A 16,875-nucleotide genomic window follows, 5' to 3' on the forward strand; every position below is an offset into this window, starting at 1 on the left:
GTAGATAATCCCATCAACGTCCTAATAGAGCTTTCTCAACAACGTTCTTGGGGCTGGTGACACTGTCAGTTCTGACTGGTCTCCCTTGGAGCTGAAGCAACCTGCCTTGACAGTTACACGGTGGGAACTCTCACAAGATGGGCATGGCGTATATTTAAACCAGCAGCAGATCTGTTTTGCATTGGCTTCAAACGTCACATTCTTAGATTGGCGGTGGGTATTGCTGGGAATGGTGGCCCTGTGGAGTATATCAAATCTCAATTTAATTCTACATATCTACTGTACGCTTAATCTCCACCTTCCTCCTTTACATCAATACAAAACCTCTCTGCAGAGATCAGTATGCAGCTGGGAGCCTGGTCATACTGTACGTTATCAAATAAGTAATCCAATGAAATGACACACTCATCTTTAGAGGCAGCCGTGAGACAATCCAAAACAAATTAGAGCGTGAACAGTCTTGGGGCATGGAATAGAAATGGAGAAGAGGAAAACAGTACAATATGTTACTGGGCCACCAACAGAATATTTGTGGCCCAGGACACATTTGAAGAATGGGGCCTCTGCAAATGTTACGACAATCACATCTGGTCTACTTTCCCCCCGTCATGTCTCTTTGTTCCTCCCTACCACTTATGTCTTTCGCCTTCCTCCCCCCTCCCTAGTGTCTCTCTTTCACCATTCATGTCATTCCATCTTTTTCTCTTCTGTGTCTCTGTGCTCCCCCCTGCATGTCTCTCTCCTCGCAGCATGTTTTTATCTCTCCTCTCAGCATGTTTTTATCTCTCCTCTCCGCCCCCCAACCTGTCCCTCTCCTCCAGCCTGTTTCTCTCCTCCCCATCCCCAGTCTCTTTTTCTCTCCCCCACCCCCTAGCATCTCTACTCTTTCCCACTCCAGCATGTTTCTCTTCCCCCACCCCCCAGCATCTCTCTCTCCTCACACTGTTTATCTCATTCTTGCTCTCCGTTCTCCCCTTATGTATTTATCTTTCCTCCTACTTCTCTTACACGTCATTCTCTTTATTTAATCCCCCATATTTCTCTCTCTTTCTCCCCCATGTATTTTCCTTATTTTCCCCTTCATTGCCATCATCCCCGAACTTTTTCACCCTTGTGTCTTTCTTTTCCCTCTTATGTATTTCTCTCTTGTACTGTCTATGTCTTCTAACCTTTCATGTCTGTATTTCCCCCTTCTGATTTAACCCTTCCCTCTCTCTCACCTTTCTCAGCCTGTCTCATGCTGCAGCTCTAGCCTCGCCCGCCTTCCCCCCACCTTTCTCAGCCTCACATGCTCAGGGATGCCACCTTCTACTGAAGGCCAATCCAGAGAAATATGCCAAACATCTTCTCTCTCACCTGCAGTGGCGTGGTGCGGCGGCCTCTCCCGGCATTCTCCTGCATCTCCCCCTACAACTCCTATGAACATGGCTGTGACGCTGCTTTGCCATGACAATGGGACGCTACGCTGCATCAAGCTGCCATGGCAACGTGACGCCACGAACCACTGTGACGTCACATGGCGTCCCGTTGTCATGGCAATGTGGCATCATTTGACGCCGCGCAGCCATGTTCACTGGAGTTGCAGGGGGAGTTGCAGGAGAATGCGGTGACGCCGCCGGACCCATAGATTAAGACGGTGAACCCGTAGCCCGGAGGCAAGTGCCCAAAACCCGTAGTCTCCGGTCAAACCGGAGTGGTGGCAACCCTGCTCATGCTGCAGATACAGCTCTGCGCTACTGTCCTCAAGGCCCGGCCCACTGGCCTAGGCCCTGCCCACTGGCCCTGCCCACTGGCCTAGGCCCTGCCCACTGGCCTAGGCCCTGCCCACTGGCCTAGGCCCTGCCCACTGGCCTTGGCCCTGCCCACTGGCCTAGGCCCTGCCCACTGGCCTAGGCCCTGCCCACTGGCCTAGGCCCTGCCCACTGGCCTAGGCCCTGCCCACTTACAAAACTTCTGCAGAGGAAGGGATTTCCCCTCTGTCAGCTTTCTGCATCTCAGGGAAAACCCCTAAACCCACCAGCTGTCCTGGCTGTACCCCCCACCCCCCGTCAGCGGCCCTGCTCACAACATTAACAAATAATTCAAATTCAATCTCCGATACCCTCACAGGTGTAGATGGTAATTGTGCTTTTTCAAGGGTGAAGATCATCCCTTTTATATATATATAATGTGCATTTCCAGTGAGTGTGTCCTCCAGGAACACTTCATGCAATCAGAAGAGAGATACACATGGTACAGAACACACAACGTCAAACAATGTAATGCAGCGGCTGTATATTGCACTTTATAACTACAAGGACATTCCTTACATTTTTGGACATTGCTGTGAGGTCCTTTGCACATGGGGTTTAGACAAGTCATGGTAAGCAGTTCATATTGCTAGTTAGCTTGTTCTGACAAGACAGAAATCAGTGATACATAATAATCTTCATTGTACGCAGCTGACATCATAGTTTGCAAGGACATTTGGCATAAATATAATTGGGCGCAATTAAGCCTTGTACTGTACTGTAGTGTTTCTGCAAGTACTTAAATGAGCCAGTCTGAGTGAAACCGATTTCTCCATAAAGCTCCCTGGCGGACGGGCATTTCAGGTCATGGTTTTATGTTTTATATTTCTATTGTTTACTGATAAGGCAAATAGTCCATTCAATTATTTGCTAACATTTCCTGAGCGTGGATAAGATATCCCGTTTTACTTGCAAGTACCTTTGCGCTAATAGTAATATTCTATTATTGAATAGTGCCAACACCAAAACCGTATATAGAATCTCACAGGTACAGTCAGACTTTGCTCAAATAAATCTTACAGTCGTATTCTTTATGTGCAGGAAGTATACATACTTGTACAAGGATGTGACTGGGTCAGGGAATAGGGGCCATATTTACTCAGTAATCTTCTGCCATACAGTACAACGCTATCTGGTGCTGGAAGACGCATCACGGCCTGTTCAAGTGAATAGCAGGGGGGGCAACTCCAGTACTCAAGGGCCATCAACAGGTCAGGATTTCAGAATATTCCCGCTTCAGCACAGGTGGCTCAATCAGTGGCTCAGGCGAAGACTGCATCCCCTGTCCTGAAGCAGGGATATCCTGAAAACCTGATCGGTTGGTGGCCCTTGAGGATTGGAGTTGGCCACCACTAACTATAAGGTGTCTTATGGCAAACGACTTCTTAGTAAATATGTCCCATAATCCTTCCCTTTCAGACACATGCTGATTATCTAGACAGCCGCTTATCAGCAATAAGCGAATGCCCTTCAAAGAGCTAGAAACACAATAAAGAGAGAGTATCATATAGCGAAATAATATATAAAGGATGGACAGATTACCGGCGAGGCCCCTATCTTGTAAAGATGTCTTCACCAATGCTGGAGAAGATTTTACCCCCATTCATTTGAACCCTTTAGGTCACCTGGGACGTAGCTTTCAATGTCATGGGGTTTGGTACACCAGGGGCCAAAAAATCCCGCTAGTTTTGTTAGGGGACATCACGTCCTGTGCAGCGCTGGGCGTAAGTTACACTGAGACCAGTAACAACGATACTTCGAGAAAAAGGTATTAAATACCGCTGGGGATTCCCGTTCAGATTGATCGTGATGAAAGAGGGCACACTACACTCACTACGCGCCCTGGGAGAGGTAGATATCTTCCTCCAGGGTCTGGGGTTGTCCCCCGTAAGAGTCGAGATGAAGCTCAAGAGAGACAGAGACCTGCCTGTACAAAACGCACCACAGAATGGTCCAAAGTAGGAGAGAGACGAAACTCCTCTTGATTCCCTCCATTAGCGAATCAAAAGCCATAAGATCAACCAGTTGATGGTAAATGACTTAAGATGCAAGGGACCCCGCCCCCCCTCCCCCTCCCCCACACCCTCTGTGCCGAGAGAGGAGAAAGAAAAGATTTATCCTGGAGAAGATGACATCAGCTGAACTATGGAGCACCAGCGAACTCACCGCCATAACCAAAGACACCCAAATAACAGTATCTGGTGTGGTAGGACAAAAAGAAAGGAAGGTAATCTGAGACCCCCAGAATCCACACTAGAGATCCGAACTGTGTGTGGGAGAGAAATGTGGAAGGGTTGGGAGTATAAGAAAGTTATCTGGCTAAAAGTGGCCTGGACTGTTTGTTTCTGTTGTTTTATATGTTTAAATGGTTAACTGTATGTTTACAGATCTATTAGGCTCTTTATAGGTCAGAATCAGCCCAGACCACTAATTGAAGTGGCCTGGTCCCGTAGTAGTCAGCAGTGGCCTCCCATATGTTCTGGACCGGCATGCCCCCCCCCCCCCCCCCCCGGAATTAGCTATCCCTTATGACTGCCGATTCTCTAAGCAGTCAGTATTAATTGTTTGACCTCCCTCAGTGGTCACCCCTTTCACGTACCCACCGTTTCCTCCCCCATCGCCAAACTCCTACTTTGCCCCTCACCCCTCCTCCGAGGAGAGAATTACAACACAGACTCAAACAATAAACAGGCAGGACTACAACATTATCCCCCACTGGGAATCCTTAAAAGATCTGAACCCCTTGAACTGTAGAATGAGTGCTCAACCATTCTCAATGTTGAAATTTATTTCAATAAATGCAAAAGGCCTCTACACAAACTGAAAACGCCATCTCGCTCTTTCTGAACTGAAGCGGTCACGGGGTGAAATAATATTTCTCCAAGAAATGCAGTTTGGAAACAGTGACCCCCCCAGCTATTTAACAAATATTTTTCTAAATTTTTTTCGCTTCTGGGCCAGCCAAAAAAGCTCTTTTTAAAAGGGACGTTTATAACCATTATCACCCAGCACACAGCACTTCCACTGCAGCAAGGGATTCTGGGAAATGACATTCAAATGAGCACACAGTAATAAGTAAATAGTGATAATGGTGAAAGGCGGGGTTGCAGACCTGTCTAAGACATGCAAATGAGCATATAGTAATATTTCCATTTGCTATGTGCTTTGCTATGGAGGGTTTTTGTCACTTTTTTTTACCCACCATAACTTAACTAAGTATATATAAACAAGAAGATAGCCACCCCCATAAAAATTCCCAGCTGTCAAATTTTAACCCCAAATCAATGATACTCTGAGGAGATTTTAATTCAGTCCTCAGTCCTAATTGAAGTGGCCTGGTCCCGCAGTAGCCAGCAGTGGCCTCTCCTTTGTTCTGGACCGGCATGTGATAAACCTTGTGTAAGTGAGTACAAACACAGATTAGAAATAAATGTATACTATCCTCTAGAAGGGTGCTGCTCCCAAAATGGACTCGATCCAAGTCCAAAACTGGGATGTAGAAACAAGGGGTCAGGAGCGCACTCACATCCAGGAGTATATAAAAAGGAAAAAGAACATACACATACTGTATAGTGCAACAGAGTGTAGCATATGTATGACTGGAGATAAATGGTATACAATATCACTCACATTCTCTGTATAATAGACTTTCATTTATTTCTAATCTGTGTTTGTACTCACTTACACAGGGTTTATCACTTGATTCATTTTATCGGTATTTGCGCTTGATTCTTTGTTTTCACCTATGCTTCTCTCTTTCTAGAGCTGCACTACAGATTGTATAGTTTAAACACATTTTCACTAATAGCTCACGAAATAAGTAATAAAAAGTCACATTAGCATGGAAAATTTCTTTTTTTTTAGATAATATTATATGTTATATATTTAAAGGTCTATAAGCTGTATTGATTTAATGAATAAATCATATAAAATCATATAAAATCGTAAAATATCATATAATCCCTCACAAAACAATTCAATAGCTACTACACAAATCTATGTAACGTAAAGAAGAAGAAAGTTGACTCCCCTAATATAATAGAAAAGACCTGGGACTTTCTGAGGAGCTGTAACCTCCCAAAAATCTCAAACCAGGAACTAATCCAACTAAATGCAAAAATATCTCTAAATTAAATAGATGAGGTCATAACAATTTTAAAACCAGCCAAAACCCCGGTCCCTGACAGTTTTACAAAATTATACTACAAAAAATTTGGAGGCCTACTAAAAGCATATACAGTATGCTCAAATTGTTGCATTCATTTTTAGAAGGAGAAAAAAATCCAACCCAAATGTCCAAAGTATTCATCACGGTTATCCACAAAGAAGGGAAAGACCGTTTGCGACACGAAGGTTACAGGCCAACTCAGACTTAATTTTTTTTAGCAACATTCTGGCCAATCTTTTTAACTCTGTTCTGCCCAAACTGATCCATCTGGATCAGGTAGGTGTCATCAAAGATAGGCAGGCCCCAGATAACACTAGGAAAATAATCGATATAATCAATCATGTGAAAGTAAAAAAAATCTAAACTCTCGTCTTTAGCCTAGATGCTGAAAATTAGCCGGTCATTCCTAAATAAACCCCTAGAAGAATTTGGGTTTACAGGTCCCTTCCTGACTGGCACCCTAATTTTATATAAAAATCCGACCGCATCCCTGAAACTACCAATAGCAGACCCAGGTTTAATAAGAATTTTTGTATATACACAGTATCTATTGTTTTGCCATGTACAATCTGTATAGCATCTTGTTTGACAAATACAATATATGAATTTTTCAGTTTTTGGCATACAGTATACCCACTGTCATACTGTCTTTGATTTAGAGTGCTAGGAATCTCCCTCTTTTATTTATTATTTATTATTAGACCTTGGCACACTATCCGGCTACAAAGTTAACACTTGTAAGTCTGAAGCTCTTAGCATTTTTATACCATCTGACAAGCTAAATTTACTCCAATCCAACTTTCAATATAAATGGAAAAAATGATGTCTTAAATATTTGGGTATCAACTTGACTACAGATTACAACACCTTCTTTGACAACAAATTATCCAGCACTCTTCTCCAAGATCAACAAAGATCTTAATATCTGGATCACCTACCAAATCTCATGGCTGGGTCGTATCTGTTCAATAAAAATGAATATTTTATCTAAAATGCTATACTATTCCCAAATCCTACCAATATCCACCGCCATCAATTTATTAAAAGATTTACCAAATAGATTTTTCCAATTCATTTGGAAAGATAGACGTCCCTGAGTTTCCAGATCGGTTCTACTGTCTGCAAAACTAGAGGGAGGTCTGGCTGTTCCTGACCTTCTCACATATTACACAGCCACACATCTGAGACCGATTCCATCGTGGCATTTAGACAATGTTGGGTAGATGTCAAAAATCCCCTTAGCCATCCTTTGACTCTTCCGGCCCTTCTAAGATGCAAAAAAGAAGACACCCCTAATTTAATACCGAATGCTCCAACTATGAATTTTATCTTGAAAATATGGTGGAAATTGATGCTAAAATTCAACCTCTCCTCTACCCCTTTAAAGATTTACTCCTCTTTTCCATAACCCAGATTTTCTACCGGGTATACAGTACCAGGCTCTGCCTTTAAACATTGGAAAGACAATGGGCTGCCCTTTGTCAAAGATTTACTTGACAAAGATAGGGTTATTGAATTTGTGGAACTGTGAGAAATGTTCTCTATTCCTCAAGATCGTTATCTGGAATACCTCCAATTGAGACATATTACGTATTCTCTGTCCCCCAATCTGACGTTCCTAAGCCAAACATATTTTCTAAACACAAAAGAAAACATATATAAGATACTATTCAGGTGGTATATGACGCCAGCCAGACTAAAATCCTGTTACTCCAAAGCCCCTGATCTTTGCTGGAGGGCCTGTAACGAGGTAGGATCACAATAACATATTCTATGGACATGCCCGGTTATACAACCATTCTGATCCCGTTATCGATCTCATAGAATCAATTTTAGAGATCAAGATCCCAAAAGATACAATAGTATTGATCTTAGCAAAACCTATTGAAAATGTAAACCCCCATTGCCAATCCCTCCTCTCACACATCCTGACAACGGCTCGATGTGTCACAACTGCATCTTGGAAGATTAGACCGCCTTCAATGACCCACCTTACTAACAAAATTAACGAAGTAATGTTAATTAAAAAATTAACCGCCACTTTCAACTAAACCATCCCAAAATGTTATAAGATTTGGGACACCTGGATTAACTCCCCAAAATAACATGAACCAGTCCAAGGGTAAATTCCAATAAATGTGAGATCCCAGGATCAGAGGATGTAAACCCCCCCCCCCCCCCGAATGCCTTAACCCAGGAGTGTGCAAAGTAGTTTGTTTTTTTATTTTAATGTTGCGGCCCACGGAGGACGAGGAAGCCGGTGGTGAGGACGAGGAAGCCGGTGGTGTGGCCTTCATCCTGGCAGAGGTAAGTCCAACTTTAATTTACTTTATGCTGGCTGTATAATGTTTTATTTTGAATGGGCAAATGAGCTATTATCCTGATCTGGATAATAGGGATTTTGCCCATTACTGTATGTGTTAGGGGGGGTGGGGTTGTTTGGGGGTAGAGGGGGTGGGTAGTAGGGTGCCCATTCATTGCTTTTGGGGTTATCTTTGCTCCCATTGAAGGTACAGGTAACCACACTGGCAATAAATTGGTGTAGTGGCTAGTATTGGTGTTTGTATTGTATTTTAATGTTTATTGTGGGTAGAACGGGTGGGTGAAGGTGGTATTTGGACTTATGCCTACCGGGTGGGAAGCGGGAGGGGTTAACCCCTTCATTACCGTAGCAGTTAGCTGCTAAGGTAACGAAGCTGCCTGTAAATGTATTTTTATTACATAGGATTGAAGCAGGGAGTCTCCGGAGCGGATATTAATGAGGGTCAGCTCCGGTGACACCCGGCTTCAATCTGATGCAGTAACAATATATTTTTTTTCTTTTAAGTCACATCGCGGATCTCATCACGCCACCCTTGCTTGTGAGTTGCAGCCGCGGTGCGATTCTCAGAGCTACTAGAATTGCTGGATATCACCAAAAATGCGAGTTTGAGCATTTTCTGAGCTCCCGCACGGGAGCGCTACCGATCGGGGAGAAGCACTTCCCGGGTGAGCGTGCCATGTTATCGGAGCTCTCTGAATATAGCTACACTTGCCAACTCGTTCGAGAAGTGCCCAAAATGCTTGATGAATTAGTTATCGATGATACTAGAATAGGCCCGTAACCCTTTAACTCCTGCGCTGATCACTGCAATTATCTCACTTTGGTTCTATGTGGGCAGTGCCGAAGAGAGATTTCCCGGGGCCCAGGACTAGTTACGCCATGAGCTTAAATCTACCTTACACATATTTTGTCAATTACAGTGAAGCCATTTCTAATAATAATTTAAAAAAAATACTTAAGAGATCAACACACTTCCTTTTTTCTTTGGTCTTTTTCTCCAGCTCCCTGAGCAATCACACGACACTACTGGTGCCCGGATACCAGAAACAGAGTTGGAAGGAGCGCCACTTTCTTTTTGTTTGGGGGTTGGCTAATCTGCCCCCTGAAAACCGACATGTTCCCAATGCCCGTGATGTACTTGGCATTGTTGTAAGGAGCCGCGTGTATCAGGGCCGTACCAGGTAATATTGTGAAGTGTAGAAACATTTTATTTTAAGCGATCAACATTTCGGCCCTGACCAGTCGCCCCGTGAGCGCAAGCTTCTTCTTTGCTGTATTCGGACCTTCCCGTTGGGCACCCAAAAGAAAAAAAATTGGGGAACAAAGTATTTCTGCACAAACTTGAACTTAATAATGCTAAGGCCTGGATGTTCTAACCCAGCGGTGTGCGAACTGGGGGGCGTGCCCCTCAGGAGGGGCACAAGATTATTCAGGGGGCCGCGGGCGGTTGTAGAGGCCCCACGCTCTTCCCCCAAGGCATTTAAATTAATGCCGGGGGATCGCGTGAGGCCTCTGCAACTTTACTTACCTTCTCTTCAGCGACACGATGCCATGGCAACGTGGCATCAAATGACGCAGTGGGGTCATGTGACGTCACGTTGGCATGGCAACGTGATATCACGTGACCCCGCTGCGTCATTTGATGCCGGGAGCAGAAGAGAAGGTAAGAGAAGGTGGGCGCAAGTAGAAAAGATTGCACACCGCTGTTCTAACCCATGTTAGGACAATAACATAACGTTAGGCCATGCTTTTTCCTACAAAGAGCATAGCGTTACATATTTAGTAACCGTTAGGGATAATGAGATGAAAATGACGAGTTATATCTCCTATTCCCTTAAATCCGTTAAGGTTAACGTAGGGACTTAATATTACGTTATTTAAAATCGACACTAATCTTTGCAGAACACCCACCCAGACTATGAAATAGGGTTTCTGCAGTGTCTGCATCGGTGTAACACCAAAAAAAGGCATTATTTAAATAATATAGCAATTTTTCTCTCGCAACTCCAGCAAAAGCCTATTTCAGGGTCTGGATAGGAGCAACGTGAAGATTTACAAAAAGCAACGTTATCCTACACTAATGTAATGATAACCCTACTCTAATGACATGTAGTACTAATGTTATTTTTGCATATAATTAGTTTTGTGGGTATGGTGTTACCCCAGGGAGCAGAATGTCGGATCTTGTTTCAGGTTACTGTACAGGTATGTTCCCTGATTGGTGGAGATTAGTGCAGAAGAACTTTTTTTAGATTATGTGCTGACACCTAGAGGACATAGCGAACATGACAAATATTTTCTTCTGTCAAATCATTTTTTTTTTTAATGTTGGGAAAATAAACAGCAGCATAATACAGACAATGATTTACTGTGTATATTCCCCAGTGATGCTAAACCATTGGAATAACGACCTCATTTTGAATGGTCCTCCATCCTCACTGACAAACGTTTGGGTTCATTTGGTCTAAACATTTAGGAACGGATTCTATGGTCCAGATGCACAAAGCTGTTACATCAGGTTATCTAAATTAGTAACAGACCTTATATTTCCTGAGTTTAACTTAAATCCACTAAGCTAGTGATATGCAGAAATAACGTCCGCCATTAAACTCATTCGCATACGGTTAACGTTGGGTTAATTTAGCCCTACCTTGTGTTCGCTCCAAATAGCTTTGTTAATTCATGTCTTACAGGGACATTCCTATTTTATTACAGTTCCAATATGCTAATAGAATATGCAAATGACTCCTATTAGCGTTGTGACAGAAAGGGCAGCAGGGCGTTTAAAATAAAGGCTACGCCAGTCCTGCTGCCCCTTTCTCCAGGGTCACTGCCCATGACCCAAGGGTTATTGTAAGGCCTGTCAATGTATTTTCCCAAACCATGTAACATTGTAAATCTCTATTGTATTTGAAAGTAGTGGTGCTGTGTATGTAGCACTTTTACACGTGGGTCTGTAGTACCACCGTGCTGGGCATAGGGATAAAGGGGTCTCTAACCTGGCCCCGAGAACCATGCCTCCCTGCTGGACAATACATTTCCCTGGGCTGGGGGTGCCCACGGAAGCCCACGCAGGCCCCCCATTTCCAGACAGTTTCCCAGGACTTTGGGAGTGTCAGGAGGCAAGTTCAGAGAAAGTTCTAAAAAGGTCTTCCACTGAATTTGCACCCGGATCGGAAGCAGAGCCATTTCCTGGACTGCAAAATCTAAAACTTACTGGACACCTAACAAGCTCCTATTGAATTTATATTAGTGTTAGGGACCCCTGAATTGTGGTCTGCCGTGCAGTTGGCTCAGGGGCTTACAACAATTTTGGCCAAAAATGTCAAACTAAAAGACCATTTTACTTAATAGATATTTATACATATATATTTAGGCACTGTACCGTGTATGAGTTTCACTGGATGTGCTAAAACTGAGCTCTGTCTGTGTTTTATGTTCTGTCTCTGGTTTTAAATATATATTGCCATGCTCAGTAGCACTCCTCTGTGACACTCATATGCTTATATATATGTTGTGGTTATTTTGGGGGTTCAATAGGAGCTTGTTGGGTGTCCAGTATGTTTTACAATTGTGTTTCAGCTAGTCTTGGCTGATTGGAGGGTGGCAACCACCTACTTAATTGAAGCTCACCCCCTCCCACATTTAAATGGTTAAGGGCTCACTCCATAGCATCATCCACTCAAGGGAACTTGCTTGCTTGCAGTATGGTTGTGACAACTCTAATACAGAGTGCTTTTCCTGGTAATGTACAGGTTAATAAAAGCTTCAATCACACTTAGAACTTTGCAACTAATATTGACAGATTTACTATAAATCATTCTTCCTGTTATTACACAGGTTATTAAGAATTTATATTAGTGTTAGGAACCCCTGAATTGTGGTCTGCCGTGCAGTGCAGTTGGCGCAGGGGCTTACAACAATTTTGGCCAAAAATGTCAAACTAAAAGACCATTTTACTTAATAGATATTTATACATATATATTTAGGCACTGTACCGTATGAGTTTCACTGGATGTGCTAAAACTGAGCTTTGTCTGTGTTTTATGTTCTGTCTCTGGTTTTAAAAATCTAAAACTTCCCTGATTGGCCGATTCATATATCCCGCTGGACCTGACATCACGATCGGCAAACGTTCAGACCTGTAGCCGCGCCCTATGTCACTACAAACTGGACAATTGCCATGCGTGATTGCATCATAGCGAGTAATGACTATAGAGTTAATGTATACACGAGTGTTTATTTTTTTTAATTTTTTTTAAAGGCCCATACATAGCTAAATCATGGAAGTAAACAACTTGGAAATAGCAGCCACTATGCTGAACTTGACAGTCCACGGTAACCCACACTCAATACATTATATATGAAATCACTAGGTCATTTCCACGGCCACATGTGAAATACTTGCAGTAAGTTATAGCTCCCAGCCCCAGTGCTTGTGTTAATTGATAAAAGGACACTGTTAGGGAGCTAAATGCAAAATAAACACGTTGCTTGCTCCCTCACCTCACCATTCAGGGATAGCCCCAGCCACTCACACTGCTTACCATCAGATATAAAGAAGAATTAGCCAGGAGTACGTTAAGACTATTATTATTTATTATTGACACTGAAAACTGCTGCTGTGGCGGCGAGGGAAAGAGTCTCTGGGCGGCCTCTTCTGCTGTAGGAGAGTTTGGGCGGCCTCTGCTGTGGAAGAGTGTCTCTGGGCGGCCTCCTCTGCTGTGGGAGAGTCTGGGCGGCCTCCTCTGCTGTGAGAGTCTGGGCGGCCTTTGCTGCTGTGGGAGTGTCTCTGGGTGGCCTCCTCTGCTGTGGAAGAGAGTCTGGGTGGCCTCCTCTGCTGTGGAAGAGAGTCTGGGCGGCCTCCTCTGCTGTGGAAGAGTCTGGGCGGCCTCCTCTGCTGTGGAAGAGTCTGGGCGGCCTCCTCTGCTGTGGGAGTCTGGGCGGCCTCCTCTGCTGTGGGAGTCTGGGCGGTCTCCTCTGCTGTGGGAGTCTGGGCGGTCTCCTCTGCTGTGGGAGAGAGTCTGAGCGGCCTCCGCTGCTGTGGGAGAGAGTCTGAGCGGCCTCCGCTGCTGTGGGAGAGTCTGGGCGGCCCTCCTCTGCTGTGGGAGAGTCTGGGCGGCCTCCTCTGCTGTGGGAGAGTCTGGGCGGCCTCCGCTATTGTGGGAGAGAGTTTGGGCGGGCTGGGGGGGGAGGAGCAAGGGGGAGGCCGTGTGGGGGGGGAGCCAGGGGAGGCCGTAAGGGGGGGGTGCCAGGGGAGGCCTTGGGGGGGGAGGGAAGCCAGGAGAGACTGTGGGGGGGAGAAGCCAGGAGAGACCGTGGGGGGGAGGGGGGGGGGAAAGACAGGAGAGACCGTGGGTGGGGGAGGAAAGCCAGGAGAGAACGTGGGGGGAGGGGGGGGAAAGCCAGGAGGACCATGGGGGGGGGGAGCCATGGGAGGCCTGGGGGGAGAGAGAAACAGGGGAGGCCGTGGGGGCGGGGGGAGGGAGGCCAGGAGAGACCGTGGGTGGAAAGCCAGGAGAGACCGTGGGTGGGGAGGAAAGCCAGGAATGACCGTGGGGGGGGGGGGAAGCAAGGAGAGACCGTGGGGGGGGGGGAGGGGGAGACAGCCAGGAGAGACCGTGGGGGGGGGGGGAGCAAGGGGAGGCTGTGGGGGGGGGGGGAGTGGGAGAGCAAGGGGAGGCCGGGGGGGGTGGGAGAGCAAGGGGAGGACGTGGGGTGACAGGGGAGGCCGTGGGGGGCAGCCAGGGGGAGGCCGTGGGGTGGAGGGAGCCAGGGGAGGCCGTGGGGCAGCCAGGGAAGGCCGTCAGGGGGGGGGAGCCAGGGGGAGGGGGGTTGGGGGGAGCCAGGGGAGGCCGTGGGGGGGGGGGAGCCAGGGGAGGCCGTTGGGGGGGTGGGGGAGCCAGGGGAGGCCGTGGGGGGGGGGGGGGGGGGCAGCAGGGGGAGGCCGTGGGAGGGGGGGGGGGAGGCCGTGCGGTGGGGGGAAAACCAGGAGACAGTGGGGGGGGGGGGGGAAAGCTGTGAGTCTGGGCGGCCTCTGCTGCTGTGGGAGAGTCTGGGCGGCCTCCTCTGCTGTGGGAGAGTCTGGGCGGCCTCCGCTGCTGTGGGAGAGGTCTGGGCGGCCTCCGCTGCTGTGGGAGAGTCTGGGCGGGCCTCCGCTGCTGTGGGGAGAGAGTCTGGGCGGCCTCCGCTGCTGTGGGAGAGTCTGGGGCGGCCTCCGCTGCTGTGGAGGAGAGAGTCTGGGCGGCCTCCGCTGCTGTGGGAGAGTCTGGGCGGCCTCCGCTGCTGTGGGAGAGTCTGGGCGGCCTCCGCTGCTGTGGGAGAGTCTGGGCGGCCTCCGCTACTGTGGAAGAGAGTCTGGGCGGCCTCCGCTACTGTGGAAGAGAGTCTGGGCGGCCTCCGCTGCTGTGGGAGAGTGTCTCTGGGCGGCCTCCGCTGCTGTGGGAAAGTCTGGGCGGCCTCCGCTGCTGTGGGAGAGTCTGAACGGCCTCCGCTGCTGTGGGAGACACTGAGCGGCCTCCGCTGCTGTGGGAGACACTGAGCGGCCTCCGCTGCTGTGGGAGAGTCTGGGCGGCCTCCTCTGGTGTGGGAGAGAGGTCTGAGCGGCCTCCTCTGCTGTGGGAGAGTCTGGGCGGGCGGGGGGAAGCAAGGGAGGCCGTGGGAACCAGGGGAGCCAGGGGAGGCCGAGCCAGAGAAGGCCTGGGAGGGGGGGGGGGGGGAGGGAAGCCAGGAGAGACCGTGGTGGGGAAGCCAGGAGAGACCGTGGGGGGGGACGAAAGCCAGGAGAGGCCGTGGGGGGGGGGGTGAAGCCAGGAGACCGTGGGGGGGGGGAAGCCAGGAGAGACCGTGGGGGGGGGGGGAGGGGGGAGAAAGGGGAGGCCGTGGGGGGGGGGCGGGGAGAGCAAGGGGAGGCCGGGGGGGGAGATAGGAGAGGACGTGGGGGGGGGGGGAGCCAGGGGAGGACGTGGGGGTGGGGGGGAGCCAGGGAAGGCCGTGGGGTGGGGGGAGCCAGGGAAGGCCGTGGGGTGGGGGGGGGGGAACCAGGGAGGCCGTGGGGTGGGGAGCCAGGGAGGCCGTGGGGTGGGGGGGAGCCAGGGAGGCCGTGGGGGGAAGCCAGGGGAGGCCGTGGGGGGGGGGTGTCAGGGGAGGCCTTGGGGGGGGAGCCAGGGGGAGGCTGTGGGGGTGGGGGGAGCCAGGGGAGGCCGTGGGGGGAGCTGTGAGAGTCTGGGCGGCCTCCGCTGCTGTGGGAGAGTCTGGGCGGCCTCCGCTGCCGTGGGAGAGTCTGGGCGGCCTCCGCTGCTGTGGGAGAGAGTCTGGGCGGCCTTCGCTGCTGTGGGAGTCTGGGCGGCCTCCGCTGCTGTGGGAAGAGTCTGGGCGGCCTTCGCTGCTGTGGGAGAGAGTCTGGGCGGCCTCCCGCTGCTGTGGGAGAGAGTCTGGGCGCCTCCGCTGCTGTAGGAGAGAGTTTGGGCAGGCGGGGGGGAGAGGGGAGCAAGGGGAGGCCGTGGGGGGGGGGGGGGTAAAGCTGTGGGAGAGAGTCTGGGCGGCCTCCTCTGCTGTGGGAGAGTCTGGGCGGCCTCCTCTGCTGTGGGAGAGTCTGGACGGCCTACGCTGCTGTGATTAACTCTTGACATTAAAATATAATCCAAACTCATAGCCAACAGAATGGGTAGTGTTCTTCCCAGGTTAATTCATACGGATCAAGTAGGTTTATCAGGGGGAGGCAAGCGGCAGACACCCCCTTTGGCGCTCACCCCTTTGGCGCTCACCCCCTTTCTGCTCACCCCCCTTGCACCCTTGGCGCTCCCTTTGCCCCCAGTCCGCATGGTGCGGGAGATGGGCATGGGGGTGGGCAGTGGTGGTGCGCGATCACTGGCGGGCGGTGGGTGCAGCGGGAGGCTCAAAAAGCAGGCCTTTCCTCTGTCCCCCGCCCCCCCCCCCCTCCAGGTCACTCACATCCGTCGCTGTACTCCACTTGTGTGTGGGGGGGGAGTGTGTTGGGGGGGGGGGGGGGGGGAGTGTGTGTGGGGGGCGGGGGGGGAGGAGTGTGTGGGGGGGGTGGGGGGGGAGTGTGTTTGTGGGGGGGGGGGAGTGTGTGTGTGGGGGGGGGGGAGTGTGTGTGTGGGGGGGGGAGTGTGTGTGTGGGGGGGGGGGGGAGTGTGTGTGTGGGGGGGGGGAGGTGTGTGTGTGGGGGGGGAGTGTGTGTGTGTGTGTGGGGGGGGAGTGTGTGTGTGTGTGGGACGGGGGAAGGGGGAGTGTGTGTGGTGGGGTGTGTGTGTCTGGGGGGAGTGTGTGTGTGGGGGAGTGTGTGTGTGGGGGACTGTGTGTGGGGAGGGGAGTGTGTGTGTGTGGGGGGGGAGTGTGTGTGTGTGTGTGTGTGTGTGTGGGGGGGGAGAGTATGTGTGTGGGTGGGGGGGAGAGTATGTGTATGTGTGGGGGGGGGCATGTGTATCTGTGGCTGTGTGTGTGTGTTTGTGTGTGTATCTGTGGCTGTGTGTGTGTGTGTGTGTGTGTGTGTGTGTGTGTGTATCTGTGGCTGTGTGTGTGTATTAGCAGCTGTGTGTGTATCAGTGGCTGTGTGTGTATCAGTGGCTGTA

This window comes from Ascaphus truei, chromosome 16 (assembly GCF_040206685.1).
Source record: "Ascaphus truei isolate aAscTru1 chromosome 16, aAscTru1.hap1, whole genome shotgun sequence".
NCBI lineage: Eukaryota > Metazoa > Chordata > Amphibia > Anura > Ascaphidae > Ascaphus > Ascaphus truei.